This window comes from Hyla sarda, chromosome 4 (genome assembly GCF_029499605.1).
Source record: "Hyla sarda isolate aHylSar1 chromosome 4, aHylSar1.hap1, whole genome shotgun sequence".
In the NCBI taxonomy this organism is placed as follows: domain Eukaryota; kingdom Metazoa; phylum Chordata; class Amphibia; order Anura; family Hylidae; genus Hyla; species Hyla sarda.
This window is the reverse complement of record NC_079192.1, coordinates 39,924,172-39,943,729: the sequence shown is the minus strand read 5'-3', so window position 1 is coordinate 39,943,729 and position 19,558 is coordinate 39,924,172. Positions and strand designations below refer to the sequence as shown.

Genomic DNA, 19,558 nt, shown 5'->3' with positions numbered 1-19,558 from the left:
AGTAAATTACTTCTATTTAAAAAATCTTAATCCTCCCAGTACTTATCAGCTGCTGTATGCTCCACAGGAAGTTGTTTTCTGTCTGAACACAGTGCTCTCTGCTGACACCTCTGTCCATGTCAGGAACTGTCCAGAGTAGGAGCAAATCCCCATAGCAAAACTTTCCTGCTCTGTACAGTTCCTGACATGGACAGAGGTGTCAGCAGAGAGCACTGTGGTCAGACTGGAAAGAACTACACAACTTCCTCTGGAGCATACAGCAGCTGATAAATACTGGAAGGAATAAGATTTTTTAATAGAAGTAATTTACAAATCTGTTTAACTTTCTGGCACCAGTTGATTTGAAAAAATTTTTTTTCCACTGGAGTACCCCTTTAAAGGACCAAGCTTGGGAAAACACTAATTTAGAGGGTACATCAGTCCATTTAATGGGCTGATGCACGCTCTAAATCAGTGTTTCCCAAGCGCAGTCCTCAAGCACCCCCAACAGGTCATGTTTTTAGGATTCCCCTAGTCTTTCACAGGTGATATAATGGTGTTGATGCCTAATGCAATGACCATAACTATATAAAAAAAACTAAAAACATGACCTTTGGGGGGACTTGGGGACTACGCTTGGGAAACACTGCTTTAAATGGAATCCAAGAAGGAAAAGGAAATCCAGCTCCCCCGAAAAATATAGAAAAACGGTATAAAAACACAAAAAAATGTATTTCATCCTTTAAAAATCAATGAGATGGTGAGAATTAAAAGCATAGATGAAACACCGACGCGTTTCGAACCATATGGTTCTTAGTCATGACTAAGAACCATATGGTTCGAAACGCGTCTGCGTTTCATCTCTGCTTTTAATTCTCACCATCTCATTGATTTTCAAAGGATGAAATACATTTTTTGTGTTTTTATACCGTTATTCTATATTTTTCGGGGGAGATGGATTTCCTTTTCCTTCTTGGATTCTATTGCAACTGGCTACACGGTTTGACCTGCATCCGTGCTCCTCCACCAACTACCCTTCCAGTGGCTACTTCTACAGGGCGGTGAGCTGGTCTATTTTTTCTTTATGTATTTACTGCTTTAAATAACTACTGATCTTGTAGATTCGGAGTTGGTTGGTGAGTCTTCTTCAAGGCTTGACTATCGTGCAGGGAGGGCTGCACAGATGATCGCTGGATCGATTGTGTAACCCTTTGCGGACATTATTCATTGGTTGTGCCTTCCCTATTAGGTGAGGGGAGGTGCGACCAACGAGCATCAGTTTTTTTGACGCCGATTCATTGGTTGCACGTTCCCTATGAGGTGAGGACGAAGCAATTGCCAGAAGAACAAGCATTTACCCAGGCTCCATTAGGGTACGTTCACATGTGTGGATTACCCGAGGGTGGCCCGTTCTGGCAGACCCAGCGTGTTGATGCATTACATGATCACCCATTTACTGTATAGTCCGGCATGTAATTCTACATTTGCCCTGTAGTGGCCACTGGAGGACACATTTGTACAGTGATCCCTCAACTTACAATGGCCTCAACATACAATAGTTTCAACATACAATGGTCATTTCTGGACCATTGTAACTTGAAACCAAACTCAACATACAATGCTACGGACAGTCCAGATCTGTGAGACATGTCACAACTGGAGGAACTGACCAATCAGAATGGACATTTTACTGGTAAATCACCTGTATTACTGAAGTGCATGCACTGACTGGTGTCTGGTAGTGCCTCCTACAGTACAGGGAGGAACTACAAGTTCTGTACTACTTCTTCTGCTCCTTTGGACACCAAGTAAGGGTGGCTCCTGTCCTCTACATAAACCATTGTTTCCCAACAAGGGTGCCTCCAGCTGTTGCAAAACTACAACTCCCAGCATGCCCGGACAGCCGTTGGCTGTCCGGGCATGCTGGGAGTTGTAGTTTTGCAACAGCTGGAGGCACCCTGGTTGGGAATCACTAACATAGACAGTGATTACAGCTCACAGCAGAACTTTCTTACTTTTATATGTAAGGATTTGTTTTATCTATATTAGTTATCTGCTTATTTTTCTTTAATCCTCACTTTTTCCTATTTTTGGATGACATTTTGGTGGCTTCAGAACCAATTCCCAGGTTTCCATAGAGTTCTGGTCTCAACATACAATGGTTTCAACATACAATGGTCATCCCGGAACCGATTAATATTGTAACTTGAGGGACCACTGTATTGCCAATGTGAGACTGAGATTAGAGAAGCAATACAGATCAGCAGTCAGCTCCTCATCTTCTGGCTCTGCAGGCTTCAATTCTAATTTTCAGTTCTTCCAGAGCTGGTGGGCGGAGCTTCCTCCTCCATAGATTTGTATTAGTATTATTTGTCTTGCAGACACAGGACAAAGCTGAGTTGATTTTCAGAGAAGAAAAACTGAGCAGCGGGAGGGGGAAGGGAATAAAGTTTGGTAACAAGAGAAAAGAACATTTTTATTTGATGACATAAATTACAAAAATTCTTATATTGGCTTTTATTATTGATCTATGCAAACCTTGTTCCAATAATGGTGCCTATTTAAAAAAAGAGGTCATCTTAAAGAGGTATTCCAGGCCAAACATTTTTTTTATATATCAACCGGCTCCGGAAAGTTAAACAGATTTGTAAATTACCGTATTTATCGGCGTATAACACGCACTTTTTAGGCAAAATTTTTTAGCCTAAAGTCTATGTGCGCGTGTATACCCCGATACACCCCCAGGAAAGGCAGGGGGAGAGAGGCTGTCGCTGCCCGCTTCTCTCCCCTGCCTTTCCTGGGGTCTAGAGCCCTGCTGCCGGCCCTTCTCTCTCCCTGGCTATCGGCGCCGCTGCCCGTTCTGTCCCCCTGACTATCGGTACCGGCGCCCCATTGCCGGCGCGGATAGCCAGGGGGAGAGAAGCGGCGCCGACAGACAGGGGGAGAGAAGGGGCAGCGGCACCCATTGCCGGCGCCGCTGCCCCGTTGCCTCCCCCCATCCCCGGTGGCATAATTACCTGGGTCGGGTCCGCGCTGCTGCAGGCCTCCGGCGTGCGTCCCCGGCGTCGTTGCTATGCGCTGCACTGACGTCATGCGCCGCGCCGTGCATAGCAACCACGCAGGGGACGCGCGCCGGAGGCCAGCAGCAGCGCGGACCCGACCCAGGTAATTATGCCATCGGGGATGGGGGGAGGCAACGGGGCAGTGGCGCCGGCAATGGGTGCCGCTGCCCCTTCTCTCCCCCTGGCTGTCGGCGCCGCTTCTCTCCCCCTGGCTATCGGCGCCGGCACCGATAGTCAGGGGGACAGAACGGGCAGCGGCGCCGATAACCAGGGGGAGAGAAGCGGGCAGCGACGGCCTCTCTCCCCCTGCCTTTCCTGGGGGTGTATCGGGGTATACACGCGCACACACGCACCCTCATTTTACCATGGATATTTGGGTAAAAAACTTTTTTTACTCAAATATCCTTGGTAAAATGAGGGTGCGTGTTATAGGCCAGTGCGTGGTATACCCCGATAAATACGGTACTTTGATTAAAAAATCTAAATCCTTCCAATAGTTATTAGCTTCTGAAGTTGAGTTGTTATTTTCTGTCTAACTGCTTTCTGATGACTCACGTCCCGGGAGCTGTGCAGTTCCTATGGGGATATTCTCCCATCATGCACAGCTCCCGGGACGTGACATCATCAATGAGCAGTTAGACAGAAAACTTCAGAAGCTAATAACTATTGAAAGGATTAAGATTTTTTAATAGAAGTAATTTACAAATCTGTTTAACTTTCCGGAGCCAGTTGATATATATATATAAAAAATGTTGTCTGAAATACCCCTTAACGACGCAGGACGTATATTTACATCCTGCGCCGGCTCCCGCGATATGAAGCGGGGTTGCGCTGCGACCCCGCATCACATCGCGTCGGTCCCGGTGCTCATCAACGGCCGGGACCCGCGGCTAATACCACACATCGCCGATCGCGGCGATGTGCGGTATTAACCCTTAAGAAGCGGCGGTCAAAGCTGACCGCCGCTTCTAAAGCGAAAGTGAAAGTATCCCAGCTAGTCAGTCGGGCTGTTCGGGACCGCCGCGGTGAAATCACGGCGTCCCGAACAGCTTGCAGGACACAGGGAGGGCCCTTACCTGCCTCCTCGGTGTCCAATCGACGAATGACTGCTCCGTGCCTGAGTTCCAGGCAGGAGCAGTCAAGTGCCGATAATGCTGATCACAGGCGTGTTAATACACGCCAGTGATCAGCATAGGAGATCAGTGTGTGCAGTGCTATAGGTCCCTATGGGATAACAATGATCAGTATAAGAGATCAGTGTGTGCATTGTTATAGGTCCCTATGGGGACTGATGTCACTGCAAAGTAGAATTGGTGACGCAAAAAAATAAGCCATAATATGGATTTTTAGGTGGAAAATTGAAAGGGTTATGATTTTTAAAAGGTAAGGAGGAAAAAACGAAAGTGCAAAAACGGAAAAACCCTGAGTCCTTAAGGGGTTAAGGAGACCACATGGTTTTTATTTGATTTCTGGAATTTCTGCAGAATTTTGCACAAAATAACACAGTAAAATCTCCCTGTGTGAATATGTAGATTGCCAAGTCAAGTATTATGTATCATCAGTTCGGGGGCAGTTCCCCTTTAATATACAGTAGTGTTTTCGAGTGTCTTTAGAGAACCCTTAGGGGCGATGACTATATCTCATCCGGTTACAGTATGGGAATGTCTTATAGCCGGCGCCTTGTGCCATTTCTATATATAAGCACTGGAGCGGGATCGGAGAGGAGCGGGATCGGAGAGGAGCGGGGTCGGAGAGCCTCTCACTTGTGGCCACTTATCAGAGCGGGAACATTCGGCGGTCAGCAGTTTTGCTAGGACACAATATTAGTGTTATTACGATCCCGTCCCCTGTGACATCCAGTAACGCAGAACGATGTCACTGGTTTCCCATGCACTGTATGTTTTGTTGTGGTACAGACAATATTCATTGGAGTGGGGGGGGGGAGGGGGTGTCACTGGGGAAAGGCGTGGGATGAGAATTACTATGGACATCTGCCTGGACGGGACTAAAGGGGAGAGAGAGGGCGACACAAGAGATGTGGGTCAGGGGACAGGACTACAAGACTTCACCCTACAGCCGCCTGCTGACCCTAAAACACGGGTGGGGTGAAGTGTAAAGCCACAAGGTTCTACACATGCACAGGTCCACTATATACATCTCCGCTATCCTACAACTCTACATCTCCGCTATCCTACAACTCTACATCTCCGCTATCCTACAACTCTACATCTCCGCTATCCTACAACTCTACATCTCCGCTATCCTACAACTCTACATCTCCGCTATCCTACAACTCTACATCTCCGCTATCCTACAACTCTACATCTCCGCTATCCTACAACTCTACATCTCCGCTATCCTACAACTCTACATCTCCGCTATCCTACAACTCTACATCTCCGCTATCCTACAACTATACATCTCCGCTATCCTACAACTCTACATCTCCGCTATCCTGCAACTCTACATCTCCGCTATCCTGCAACTCTACATCTCCGCTATCCTGCAACTCTACATCTCCGCTATCCTGCAACTCTACATCTCCACTATCCTACAACTATACATCTCCGCTATCCTACAACTATACATCTCCGCTATCCTACAACTCTACATCTCCGCTATCCTGCAACTCTACATCTCCGCTATCCTACAACTCTACATCTCCGCTATCCTACAACTCTACATCTCCGCTATCCTACAACTATACATTTCCGCTATCCTGCAACTCTACATCTCCGCTATCCTGCAACTCTACATCTCCGCTATCCTGCAACTCTACATCTCCGCTATCCTGCAACTATACATCTCTGCTATCCTGCAACTATACATCTCCGCTATCCTACAACTCTACATCTCCGCTATCCTACAACTATACATTTCCACTATCCTACAACAACTCTACATCTCCGCTATCCTACAACTATACATTTCCGCTATCCTGCAACTCTACATCTCCGCTATCCTACAACTATACATCTCCACTATCCTACAACTATACATCTCCGCTATCCTACAACTATACATCTCCGCTATCCTACAACTATACATCTCCGCTATCCTACAACTATACATCTCCGCTATCCTACAACTCTACATCTCCGCTATCCTACAACTCTACATCTCCACTATCCTACAACTATACATCTCCACTATCCTACAACTATACATCTCCACTATCCTACAACTATACATCTCCACTATCCTACAACTATACATCTCCACTATCCTACAACTATACATCTCCACTATCCTACAACTATACATCTCCACTATTCTACAACTATACATCTCCACTATCCTACAACTCTACATCTCCGCTATCCTACAACTATACATCTCCACTATCCTACAACTATACAGCTTTACAGTCTTACAAGTGTACAGTCCTACAAGTGCACAGCTCCACAGTCCTACAAGTGCACAGCTGCTCAATCCTACAAATGCATAACTCCTCAATCCTACAAGTGCACAGCTCCTCAATCCTACAAGTTAACAACTCCACGGTCCTACAAGTGCACAGCTCATCAATCCTAAAAGTTAACAGCTCATAAATCCTACAATTGCACAGCTCATCAATCCTATAAGTGCACAGCTCCTCCATTCTACAAGTGAACAGCTCCATGGTCCTACAAGTGCACAGCCCCTTGATCCTACAAGTGCACAGCTCTACAGTCCTACAAGTGCAAAGCTCCTCGATCCTACAAGTGCACAGCTCCACAGTCCTAAAAGTGCACAGCTCCTCAATCCTACATGTGCACAGCTCCACAGTCCTACAAGCGCACAGCTCCACGGTCCTACAAGTGCACAGCTCCACAGTCCTACAAGTGCACAGCTCCTCAATCATACAAGGGCACAGCAACACGGTCCTACATGTGCACAGATCCACAGTCCTACAAGTGCACAGCTCCACATCCTACAAGTGCACAGCTCCACAGTCCTACAAGGCACAACTCTCTAATCCTACAAGTGCACAGCTCCTCAATCCTACAAGGCACAACTCTCTAATCCTACAAGTGCAAAGCTCCTCAATCCTACAAGTGCACAACTCCACAGTCCTACAAGTGCACAGCTCCACAGTCCTACAAGTGAACAGCTCCACGGTCCTACATGTGCACAGCTCCTCCGTCCTACAAGTGCACAGCTCCTCCATCCTACAAGTGCACAGCTCCACAGTCCTACAAGTGCACAGCTCCACAGTCCTACAAGTGCACAGCTCCACAGTCCTACAAGTGCACAGCTCCACAGTCCTACAAGTGCACAGCTCCACAGTCCTACAAGTGCACAGCTCCTAAATCCTACAAGTGCACAGCTCTGCAATCCTACAAGTGCACAGCTCATCAATCCTACAAGTGCACAGCTCCACATCCTACAAGTACACAGCTCCACAGTCCTACATGTGCACAGCTCCACATCCTACAAGTGCACAGCTCCTCCATCCTACAAGTGAACAGCTCCACGGTCCTACAAGTGCACAGCTCCACAGTCCTACAAGTGCACAGCTCCACAGTCCTACATGTGCACAGCTCCACATCCTACAAGTGCACAGCTCCTCCATCCTACAAGTGAACAGCTCCACAGTCCTACAAGTGCACAGCTCCTCCATCCTACAAGTGCACAGCTCCACAGTCCTACAAGTGCACAGCTCCACAGTCCTACAAGTGCACAGCTCCATGGTCCTACAAATGCACAACTCCTCAATCCTACAAGTGCACAGCTCCACAGTCCTACAAATGCACAGCTCCTCAATCCTCCACGTGCACAGCTCCACAGTCTTACAAGTGCACAGCTCTGCAATCCTACAAGTGCACAGCTTCACAGTCCTACAAGTGCACAACTCCTCAATCCTACAAGGGCACAGCTCTGCAATCCTACAAGTGCACAGCTCCACATCCTACAAGTGCACAGCTCCTCCATCCTACATGTGCACAGCTCCTCCATCCTACAAGTGAACAGCTCCATGGTCCTACAAGTGCACAGCTCCACAGTCCTACAAGTGCTCAGCTCCTCAATCCTACAAGTGCACAGCTCTGCAACCCTACAAGTGCACAGTTCCACAGTCCTACAAGTGCACAGCTCCATGGTCCTACAAGTGCACAGCTCCACAGTTCTACGAGTGCACAGCTCCACAGTCCTACAAGTGCACAGCTGCTCAATCCTACAAGTTAACAGCTCCACAGTCCTACAAGTGCACAGCTCATCAATCCTACAAGTTAACAGCTCAACAATCCTATGAGTGCATAGCTCCACATCCTACAAGTGCACAGCTCCTCCATCCTACAAGTGAACAGCTCCACGGTCCTACAAGTGAACAGCTTCACGGTCCTACAAGTGCACAGCTCCACAATCCCACAAGTGCACAGCTCCTCCATCCTACAAGTGCACAGCTCCTCCATCTTACAAGTGCACAACTCCTCAATCCTACAAGTGCACAGCTCCACAGTCCTACAAGTGCACAGCTCCACAGTCCTACAAGTGCACAGCTCCACAGTCCTACAAGTGCACAGCTCCACAGTCCTACAAGTGCACAGGTCCACGGTCCTACAAGTGCACAACTCCTCAATCCTACAAGGGCACAGCTCTGCAATCCTACAAGAACACATCTCCACAGTCCTACTGTTAAGGATGGGTTAATGTGCGGCCTTAATATGTGAGTGACTACCACTGTACTATTTTTCCGAGTGTCGACGTAAGAAAATTCACACCAGGCCAGGTTGGTATGAGTTCCCTCCTCGATGTTGACTCCAGGGAGTTCTGTTTTATTACAGGAGGTAAATTTGGTTTTTACATTTGGAAAAAGGATGGTTAGTTATGACATCACAATTAGCATGTTACATTTTGATTGGATGTTCGATTATTGTATCCGCATATATTAGCATATCTAGTGTCCATTAATTTCTTTCTTGGCCAAAGTTCATTTATGCAGCCCTCTCGCTCTTTGCCCTTCTTATACAATCTGCATCTTCCTCAAATGTTTTGACTCCAGACGTCTCATCTTGGGTCTTCTAGTGTTGTTCCAAGGTTATTTAGTCACGAGTAGATTGCAAGCTCAGGAACATGGTGCATAGTTTAAAAAGTAGGTAACAGATATCTTTTTTCAACACTAAAAATGATGTATAAATACATAAGTATTAATGTATATATTGATCATCAGTCAGAATAATTTTGATCAACTTGACACTACAAGTGCACAGCTCCTCCATCCTACACGTGCACAGCTCCACAGTCTTTCAAGTGCACAGCTCCACAGTCCCACAAGTGCACAGCTCCTCAATCCTACAAGTGCACAGCTCTGCAATCCTACAAGTGAACAGCTCCACAATCCTACAAGTGCACAGCTCCACAATCCTACAAGTGCACAGCTCCACAGTCCCGCAATTGCACAGCTCCACAGTCCCACAAGTGCACAGCTCCACAGTCCTGCAAGTGCACAGCTCCACAGTCCCACAAGTGCACAGCTCTGCAATCCTACAAGTGAACAGCTCCACAATCCTACAAGTGCACAGCTCTGCAATTCTACAAGTGCACAGCTCCACAATCCTACAAGTGCACAGCTCCACAGTCCTGCAAGTGCACAGCTCTGCTATCCTACAAGTGCACAGCTCCACAATCCTACAAGTGCACAGCTCCACAGTCCTGCAAGTGCACAGCTCTGCAATCCTACAAGTGCACAGCTCTGCAATCCTACAAGTGCACAGCTCTGCAATCCTACAAGTGCACAGCTCTGCAATCCTACAAGTGCACAGCTCTGCAATCCTACAAGTGCACAGCTCCGCAATCCTACAAGTGCACAGCTCCACAGTCCTGCAAGTGCACAGCTCCACAGTCCTACAAGTACACAGCTGCTCAGTCCTACAAGTGCACAGCTCATCAATCCTACAATTGCGCAGCTCATTAATCCTATGAGTGCACAGCTCCACATCCCACAAGTACAGAGCTCCAAATTCCTACAAGTGCACAGCTCCTCAATCCTACAAGTGCACAGCTCCACATCCTACAAGTACACAGCTCCAAATTCCTACATGTGCACAGCTCCACGTCCTACACGGCCTACACAGCCCATAAGATGCACATCTACTACAGTATACAGCTCCAAAATCCTATAATATACAGCTCTACATTCCTAAAGTATACAGCTTTATAATCCTACAAGTATATAGCACCACACTTATACAATGGTATCATCAGAAACCTGTCCTTGGAATACAAGTGTCCTCTATCCCTGATGGTATCAGCAGGGTCATGACTTGGAACAAGTGCACAGCTCCACAGTCCTACAGGTGCACAGCTCTGCAATCCTACAAGTGCACAGCTCCACAGTCCTACAGGTGCACAGCTCTGCAATCCTACAAGTGCACAGCACCACAGTCCTACAGGTGCACAGCTCTGCAATCCTACAAGTGCACAGCACCACAGTCCTACAGGTGCACAGCTCTGCAATCCTGCAAGTGCACAGCTCCACAGTCCTACAAGTGCACAGCTCCACAGTCCTACAAGTGCACAGCTAAACAGTCCTACAAGTGCACAGCTCCACAGTCCTACAAGTGCACAGCTATGCAATCCTGCAAGTGCACAGCTCCACAGTCCTACAAGTGCACAGCTCCACAGTCCTACAAGTGCACAGCTCTGCAATCCTACAAGTGCACAGCTCATCAATCCTACATGTGCACAACTCCACAGTCCTACAAGTGCACAGCTCCACAGTCCTACAAGTGCACAGCTCCTCAATCCTACATGTGCACAACTCCACAGTCCTACAGGTGCACAGCTCCACAGTCCTACAGGTGCACAGCTCTGCAATTCTGCAACTGCACAGCTCCACAGTCCTACAAGTGCACAGCTCCACAGTCCTACAAGTGCACAGCTATGCAATCCTACAAGTGCACAGCTCCACAGTCCTACAGGTGCACAGCTCCACAGTCCTACAAGTGCACAGCTCCTCCATCCTACAAGTGAACAGCTCCACAGTCCTACAAGTGCACAGCTCCTCCATCCTACAAGTGCACAGCTCCACAGTCCTACAAGTGCACAGCTCCACAGTCCTACAAGTGCACAGCTCCATGGTCCTACAAATGCACAACTCCTCAATCCTACAAGTGCACAGCTCCACAGTCCTACAAATGCACAGCTCCTCAATCCTCCACGTGCACAGCTCCACAGTCTTACAAGTGCACAGCTCTGCAATCCTACAAGTGCACAGCTTCACAGTCCTACAAGTGCACAGCTCTGCAATCCTACCAGTGCACAGCTCATCAATCCTACAATTGCACAACTCCTCAATCCTACAAGGGCACAGCTCTGCAATCCTACAAGTGCACAGCTCCACATCCTACAAGTGCACAGCTCCTCCATCCTACATGTGCACAGCTCCTCCATCCTACAAGTGAACAGCTCCATGGTCCTACAAGTGCACAGCTCCACAGTCCTACAAGTGCTCAGCTCCTCAATCCTACAAGTGCACAGCTCTGCAACCTTACAAATCCACAGCTCCACAGTCCTACAAGTGCACAGCTCCATGGTCCTACAAGTGCACAGCTCCACAGTTCTACGAGTGCACAGCTCCACAGTCCTACAAGTGCACAGCTGCTCAATCCTACAAGTTAACAGCTCCACAGTCCTACAAGTGCACAGCTCATCAATCCTACAAGTTAACAGCTCAACAATCCTATGAGTGCATAGCTCCACATCCTACAAGTGCACAGCTCCTCCATCCTACAAGTGAACAGCTCCACGGTCCTACAAGTGAACAGCTTCACGGTCCTACAAGTGCACAGCTCCACAATCCCACAAGTGCACAGCTCCTCCATCCTACAAGTGCACAGCTCCTCCATCTTACAAGTGCACAACTCCTCAATCCTACAAGTGCACAGCTCCACAGTCCTACAAGTGCACAGCTCCACAGTCCTACAAGTGCACAGCTCCACAGTCCTACAAGTGCACAGCTCCACAGTCCTACAAGTGCACAGGTCCACGGTCCTACAAGTGCACAACTCCTCAATCCTACAAGGGCAAAGCTCTGCAATCCTACAAGAACACAGCTCCACAGTCCTACTGTTAAGGATGGGTTAATGTGCGGCCTTAATATGTGAGTGACTACCACTGTACTATTTTTCCAAGTGTCGACGTAAGAAAATTCACACCAGGCCAGGTTGGTATGAGTTCCCTCCTCGATGTTGACTCCAGGGAGTTCTGTTTTATTACAGGAGGTAAATTTGGTTTTTACATTTGGAAAAAGGATGGTTAGTTATGACATCACAATTAGCATGTTACATTTTGATTGGATGTTCGATTATTGTGTCTGCATATATTAGCATATCTAGTGTCCATTAATTTCTTTCTTGGCCAAAGTTCATTTATGCAGCCCTCTCGCTCTTTGCCCTTCTTATACAATCTGCATCTTCCTCAAATGTTTTGACTCCGGACGTCTCATCTTGGGTCTTCTAGTGTTGTTCCAAGGTTATTTAGTCACGAGTAGATTGCAAGCTCAGGAACATGGTGCATAGTTTAAAAAGTAGGTAACATATCTTTTTTCAACACTAAAAATGATGTATAAATACATAAGTATTAATGTATATATTGATCGTCAGTCAGAATAATTTTGATCAACTTGACACTACAAGTGCACAGCTCCTCCATCCTACACGTGCACAGCTCCACAGTCTTTCAAGTGCACAGCTCCACAGTCCCACAAGTGCACAGCTCCTCAATCCTACAAGTGCACAGCTCCACAGTCCCACAAGTGCACAGCTCCTCAATCCTACAAGTGCACAGCTCTGCAATCCTACAAGTGAACAGGTCCACAATCCTACAAGTGCACAGCTCCACAATCCTACAAGTGCACAGCTCCACAGTCCTGCAATTGCACAGCTCCACAGTCCCACAAGTGCACAGCTCTGCAATCCTACAAGTGAACAGCTCCACAATCCTACAAGTGCACAGCTCTGCAATTCTACAAGTGCACAGCTCCACATCCTACAAGTGCACAGCTCCACAGTCCTGCAAGTGCACAGCTCTGCAATCCTACAAGTGCACAGCTCCACAATCCTACAAGTGCACAGCTCCACAGTCCTACAAGTGCACAGCTCCTCAATCCTACAAGTGCACAGCTCCACAGTCCTGCAAGTGCACAGCTCTGCAATCCTACAAGTGCACAGCTCCACAATCCTACAAGTGCACAGCTCCACAGTCCTGCAAGTGCACAGCTCTGCAATACTACAAGTGCACAGCTCTGCAATCCTACAAGTGCACAGCTCCGCAATCCTACAAATGCACAGCTCCACAGTCCTGCAAGTGCACAGCTCCACAGTCCTACAAGTACACAGCTGCTCAGTCCTACAAGTGCACAGCTCATCAATCCTACAATTGCACAGCTCATTAATCCTATGAGTGCACAGCTCCACATCCCACAAGTACAGAGCTCCAAATTCCTACAAGTGCACAGCTCCTCAATCCTACAAGTGCACAGCTCCACAGTCCTGCAAGTGCACAGCTCTGCAATCCTACAAGTGCACAGCTCTGCAATCCTACAAGTGCACAGCTCCACAATCCTACAAGTGCACAGTTCCACAATCCTACAAGTGCACAGCTCCACAGTCCTGCAAGTGCACAGCTCTGCAATCCTACAAGTGCACAGCTCCACAATCCTACAAGTGCACAGCTCCACAGTCCTGCAAGTGCACAGCTCCACAGTCCTGCAAGTGCACAGCTCTGCAATCCTACAAGTGCACAGCTCTGCAATCCTACAAGTGCACAGCTCTGCAATTCTACAAGTGCACAGCTCCACAATCCTACAAGTGCACAGCTCCACAGTCCTGCAAGTGCACAGCTCTGCAATCCTACAAGTGCACAGCTCCACAATCCTACAAGTGCACAGCTCCACAGTCCTGCAAGTGCACAGCTCTGCAATCCTACAAGTGCACAGCTCTGCAATCCTACAAGTGCACAGCTCCACGGTCCTACAGGTGCACAGCTCCACAGTCCTGCAAGTGCACAGCTCCACAGTCCTACAAGTACACAGCTGCTCAGTCCTACAAGTGCACAGCTCATCAATCCTACAATTGCACAGCTCATTAATCCTATGAGTGCACAGCTCCACATCCCACAAGTACAGAGCTCCAAATTCCTACAAGTGCACAGCTCCTCAATCCTACAAGTGCACAGCTCCACATCCTACAAGTACACAGCTCCAAATTCCTACATGTGCACAGCTCCACGTCCTACACGGCCTACACAGCCCATAAGATGCACATCTACACATTTCTACAGTATACAGCTCCAAAATCCTATAATATACAGCTCTACATTCCTAAAGTATACAGCTTTATAATCCTACAAGTATATAGCACCACACTTATACAATGGCATCATCAGAAACCTGTCCTTGGAATACAAGTGTCCTCTATCCCTGATGGTATCAGGAACAAGTGCACAGCTCCACAGTCCTACAGGTGCACAGCTCTGCAATCCTACAAGTGCACAGCTCCACAGTCCTACAGGTGCACAGCTCTGCAATCCTACAAGTGCACAGCACCACAGTCCTACAAGTATATAGCGCCACACTTATACAATGGCATCATCAGAAACCAGTCCTTGGAATACTGACGTCCCTTTCTCCCCGATGGTATCAGCAGGGTCATGACTAGATACCTGGATTTCCATTATCCCTGTAGGATTAATATAAGTATCGATAAGGGGAACCATTCCAATAAATAAGATTGTACCCGGACCTCTGCAGCTTTCTGATATGATGTCTAGGTTGGCTTCACCCCAGAGCTTTCCTGTATTCATATTCTGTAGTGTGGATGTAGATATGACTCAATGTCTTCCAGTGTTTATTTCAGAATCTTGAGCCAAGATAAATATTTTCCTCCATGTCATCTCCGATAACACCAGATATCCCTCATTTCACTGCTAGTCAATCACCGGGGGTGTATACAGAAGAACGGCTGTAGACGGGATCCTGTCTGTCTCTCCTGGAGACTGTATGAATAGAACATTTCCAGAATGTTTGTCTTCTCTTGGGGTCATTGTGCGTCTCAATGTCATGTCATGATTTCTGTAAATGTTTCCATCAATCTTGTTGCCAAGTTATTCTCATTCTTACCAAAGTTAAAAAAAAAATAACTGCAGGAAAATGCAAGGAAGTCAAGTATTAGGTGGCATGCGATATGCCCGAGCAATTTTTATAGGGTATAGCCCCAACCTAAGGCATTGGGGATATATGGGTGCATATGACGCTCTAAAACAATCCCAGTCCTCCACTCCCAAACCATATGAGGAAGATGTGTTTTAGGGATCCCTGGCCACCACAATCTCTCCAACACATAGGGGATAAATGGGGAAATATTAATGATCATTTTTTTGGCGTGAAATACCACCTATTAACCATTTTGCAATGGTGTTCCCACAAATTGGCACACATTGTTGCCTTTTTAGCTGTTGTAAAAGAGCTCAACCATTTAGTTTCATAGAATGTTTTCCCTAGGTCCGTTTCCCAACTTCTCATGCCTGAATTCTTCCGCAACCACTTGTCATCGTTATAATAAGTATAAAAGTTTTTTTTAGTCCTTTCTCTTTTTCTTTTACGGGTTCCTGGAGCCAAGCATGTAGAACTTTGGGCATGGAACAATGTGAGACTGGGTGTTTTAATAAATGTTTATATAATATTTCATATGATTTTTTATCTGAATCTTTGAGGCTGTATAGTGATTGCAATTCTGGAAATGGTAGCAGGTCGTTGTTTCTGAACAAATCAGAAATCTAGTTTATACCTAAATCTTTCCAATGAGTTATGGCCAATTTGGGGAGGAAAGGTAGAAGAGTTTGTAAGTGTATTGGGGAGCTAATGGTTCCTTCAGTTTCGTCTATTGATGTGGTTTTCAAGTTACAAATTTCCCGGCTATTTGGATGGTCGATGGAGATCTCGATTTATTAAGCAAGTGAATTCGTGGGATGTTAAGCAGTATGTCTTTCCAGTCCGCCATTTCCGATTCAAGTTTTACCCAAGGTTTTTGTAGTTCTATGGGAACCAACCATTCCAAAGATTGTCTTATAATTATGGATTTATAATAAACGTGGTAGTTGGGTAATCCATTATTTTCCAATTTATTACAGAAGTTAAAAATATGATATCAAGATTAGCCCCCCCAAGGCTTTCACATTAAAGACGAATTATTACTTCTATTGCTGGGGATAGAAGATGTTCCAAAAATAATTCAAACTCCGGTAACCCACATATGCCTAAAGTATAGAAACATATTAGCATCCAAATGGAAGTCCAAAGGGTCTCCTCACGTTAGAGAACTAATAAATACTTTATTAACCCACTACACTCATGAACTTGTTTTAGCGGGTCAGAGAGGCAAAAGGGAAGAATATTCCTCATCTTGGGAAACATGGTTAACTCCCTACAAACCTCCATGACACAGTAGTGCTGGGCGGTATACCGGCATGAACCGGATACCGTTTTTTTTTTCTCCCACGGTATGGATTTTTGCCCATACCGTTATACCGGTCGGGCCCCTCCCCCCACCCTCCGAGTCATTAAAAAAAATTAAACTTACCCGTAATGGGGGTGGTCCGGGCCATCCATCCTTCCTGTAGTGTCCGGCGGCATTCCGGGTGGAGGGTGAACCGGTCCGGGCTGTCCTTCTTCTCCGGGGGTCCTCTTCTCCACTCCGGGCAGGCTCTGGCCTAGTACGCTGCATAGACGCCGCTACGCCGTGACGTCAGGTGCGTCGCTGCGCACGGACGTCACTGTGCAGCGGCGTCTATGCAGCGTTACTAGGCCGGAGCCTGCCCGGAGTGGAGAAGAGGACCCCCGGAGAAGAAGAACAGCCCACACCGGTTCACCCTCCACCCGGAATGCCGCAGGACACTACAGGAAGGATGGATGGCCCGGACCACCCTCCCCGGACGGTCCCTGCAGCAACTGGAAAGGTGAGTCAGGGTTCTGGGATGGACAGGGGTCTGTATAATATACTATACCTACAGTAGGCCCTCCAGCTGTTGCAAAACTACAACTCCCAGCATGCCCGGACAGCCAACGGGACATGTGAATGCTCCCTGATGGGGTGGATCGCCCCCCCCCCCCCGCAGCGCGATCGCAGGGGGGCGATCCACTATGGAGGTAGCCGGATGGCTTACCTCTGTTCCCTGCTGTCTCGCTCTGTCATTGATAGATCCTGGCTGGACTAGGCTCTATCAATGGATCACAGAGCTCACAGATTAATAGAGTTCAAGGATTCCTCATAAGTCTAATAAAGTGTAAAAAAAAAAAAAAAAAAAGTTTTCATAAAAGTTTGAAAGACACATTAACCCAGTGGTCTTCAAACTGGGGCCCTCCAGATGTTACAAAACTACAATTCCCAGCATGCCAGGACAGCTGTTGGCTGTCCGGGCATGCCGGGAGTTGTAGTTTTGCAACATCTGGAGGGCCACAGTTTGAAGACCGCTGCATTAACCCCTTCCATGTTAAAAGTTCAAATCACCCCCTTTTCCTATATAAAAACATGTAAACATAATAAAAATAAACATATTTGGTATCACTGCGTGCGTAATTGTACGACCTATTAAAATATTACATTATGTATCCCGTACGGTAAATGTAAAAAAAATACCAAACCACAGAATTGCAATTTTTATAATATCCCAGAAAAAAAAGTTAAAGGGGTATTCCAGGCAAAAACTTTTTTTTATATATCAACTGGCTCCGGAAAGTTAAACAGATTTGTAAATTACTTTTTTTAAAAAAAAATCTTAATCCTTCCAATAGTTATTAGCTTCTGAAGTTGAGTCGCTGTTTTCTGTCTAACTGCTTTCTGATGAATCACGTCCCGGGAGCTGTCCAGCTCCTATGGGGATATTTTCCCATCATGCAAGGGATATTCTCTCATCATGCACAGCTCCCGGGACGTGACATCATCATTGAGCAGTTAGACAGAAAACTTCAGAAGCTAATAACTATTGGAAGGATTAAGATTTTTTAATAGAAGTAATTTACAAATCTGTTTAACTTTCCGGAGCCAGTTGATATATAAAAAAAAAGTTTTTGCCTGGAATACCCCTTTAAAAAGCGAATAAAAAGTCAGATCAATACCAAAATGGGACCTATACAAAAAACAGATTATGGCGCAAAAAATGAGCCTGGTATGTGGAAAAAAGATAAAGCTACAGGGGTTAATAAATGGCAATTAAAAAAATTAGAAAAAATCTGAATGAGTAAAACATGATGTAAACGATACAAATCTGGTATCGCTGTAACCAGGTGCCTAAAGTATAAAACTAACATGTTACCTCAACCACAAGGTAAATGGCGCAGAAAATAAAAACACCAAATCTGCTAAATTATCTTTTACTATTTCAATTTCACTTCCCTTAATATATATATATTTTTTGTTCAGAGAATATGTAATTGAAAAATTAAAAGGTATCATTATAGTAGGTATTTATGGCTATTATAGGGCGAGGAGGAAAAAATGAGAGCGTAAAAGCGAAAATTGGCCGGGACAAGTGGATCGTCATGAGGGACAGGTAGATTTTGCTCCATTTTAGTCCCGTGGACAAGTAGTTTGTTATAAAATTTCCACACCCCTGAGGATTGGTTCAGTGATGTCATGGAGGACACAACAGAGACAAAAAGGAAAGACTTAGTGGACATGACGACGGCCTGGAGACGATCAGGATCATGGATCAGTAATGGTCACAATAGTGGTTTATATTCGGTGACAACAAAAGATCGGGAAAGGATCGACTAAATCTACTTTCTTTTGATCATCTAATTTGTCTACATACCCAAAGCTTCGTTCTCTTGGCAGATGAGCCATTGGCCTGGAATGGGTGATCAGAATCTGCTAAAGTAGTGGATCAAGGGCAGTTAAGGAAGAACCATCTTATCGTAACGTACAAAATAAGATACAGCCCCAGTTTGGCCATTGGGCTTTTCATACATGCTTGATCATTTTTCATCTCAAGACTTTCTCAAGTCAAACGTCTTAAAGGGAACCTTTCACCTCCAAACGTCACTGTGGTGGTCCCTGGTAGTTTCTTCCCTCCCCACCAGCATTCATTGATGGGTTTCTCCCCGATAGGGTATAGGGAGAGATCTATTCAAGGCCAACAGGATGGAGAGAAACACTCTAAATACCCTATAAGAATACAGATCCCAGAACCGATTAATCAGATACTCACATCCCCTCATTCCTGCTTCAGGCATTGCTCTTCCCCCTTGGGTGCCACTGGAGACAATATCATGACATGGCATGTGGTGGAGCCCAGGCGAGTAGATCTCTGCAGGAACAATGAGACTAAAGTATATAATCAAGACAAAGGGCATCCAAGAGTCTTGCCTGCTCTACTTGGAGTCCGGAGGCCACCACTATTGTTTCGCCACTTTGATGCTGCCCCATCCACAAGTGGTTGGGGTGGTCACCAATGGTTTCCACCAGCCTTGATAGATAGATCCACCACTGTTAGGGTGTAGGGATGATCTATTAATCAAAGCTGGTGGGGCGGGGAGAAAC

General features: G+C 46.4%; 1 protein-coding gene across 5 annotated transcripts in view; it reads left to right on the top strand.

The window, feature by feature from the left end:
- Positions 1–19,558, top strand: part of COL5A3 (collagen type V alpha 3 chain) — a 213,826-nt gene that overhangs the window by 75,905 nt on the left and 118,363 nt on the right. The gene's annotated exons all lie outside the window — the stretch shown is intronic.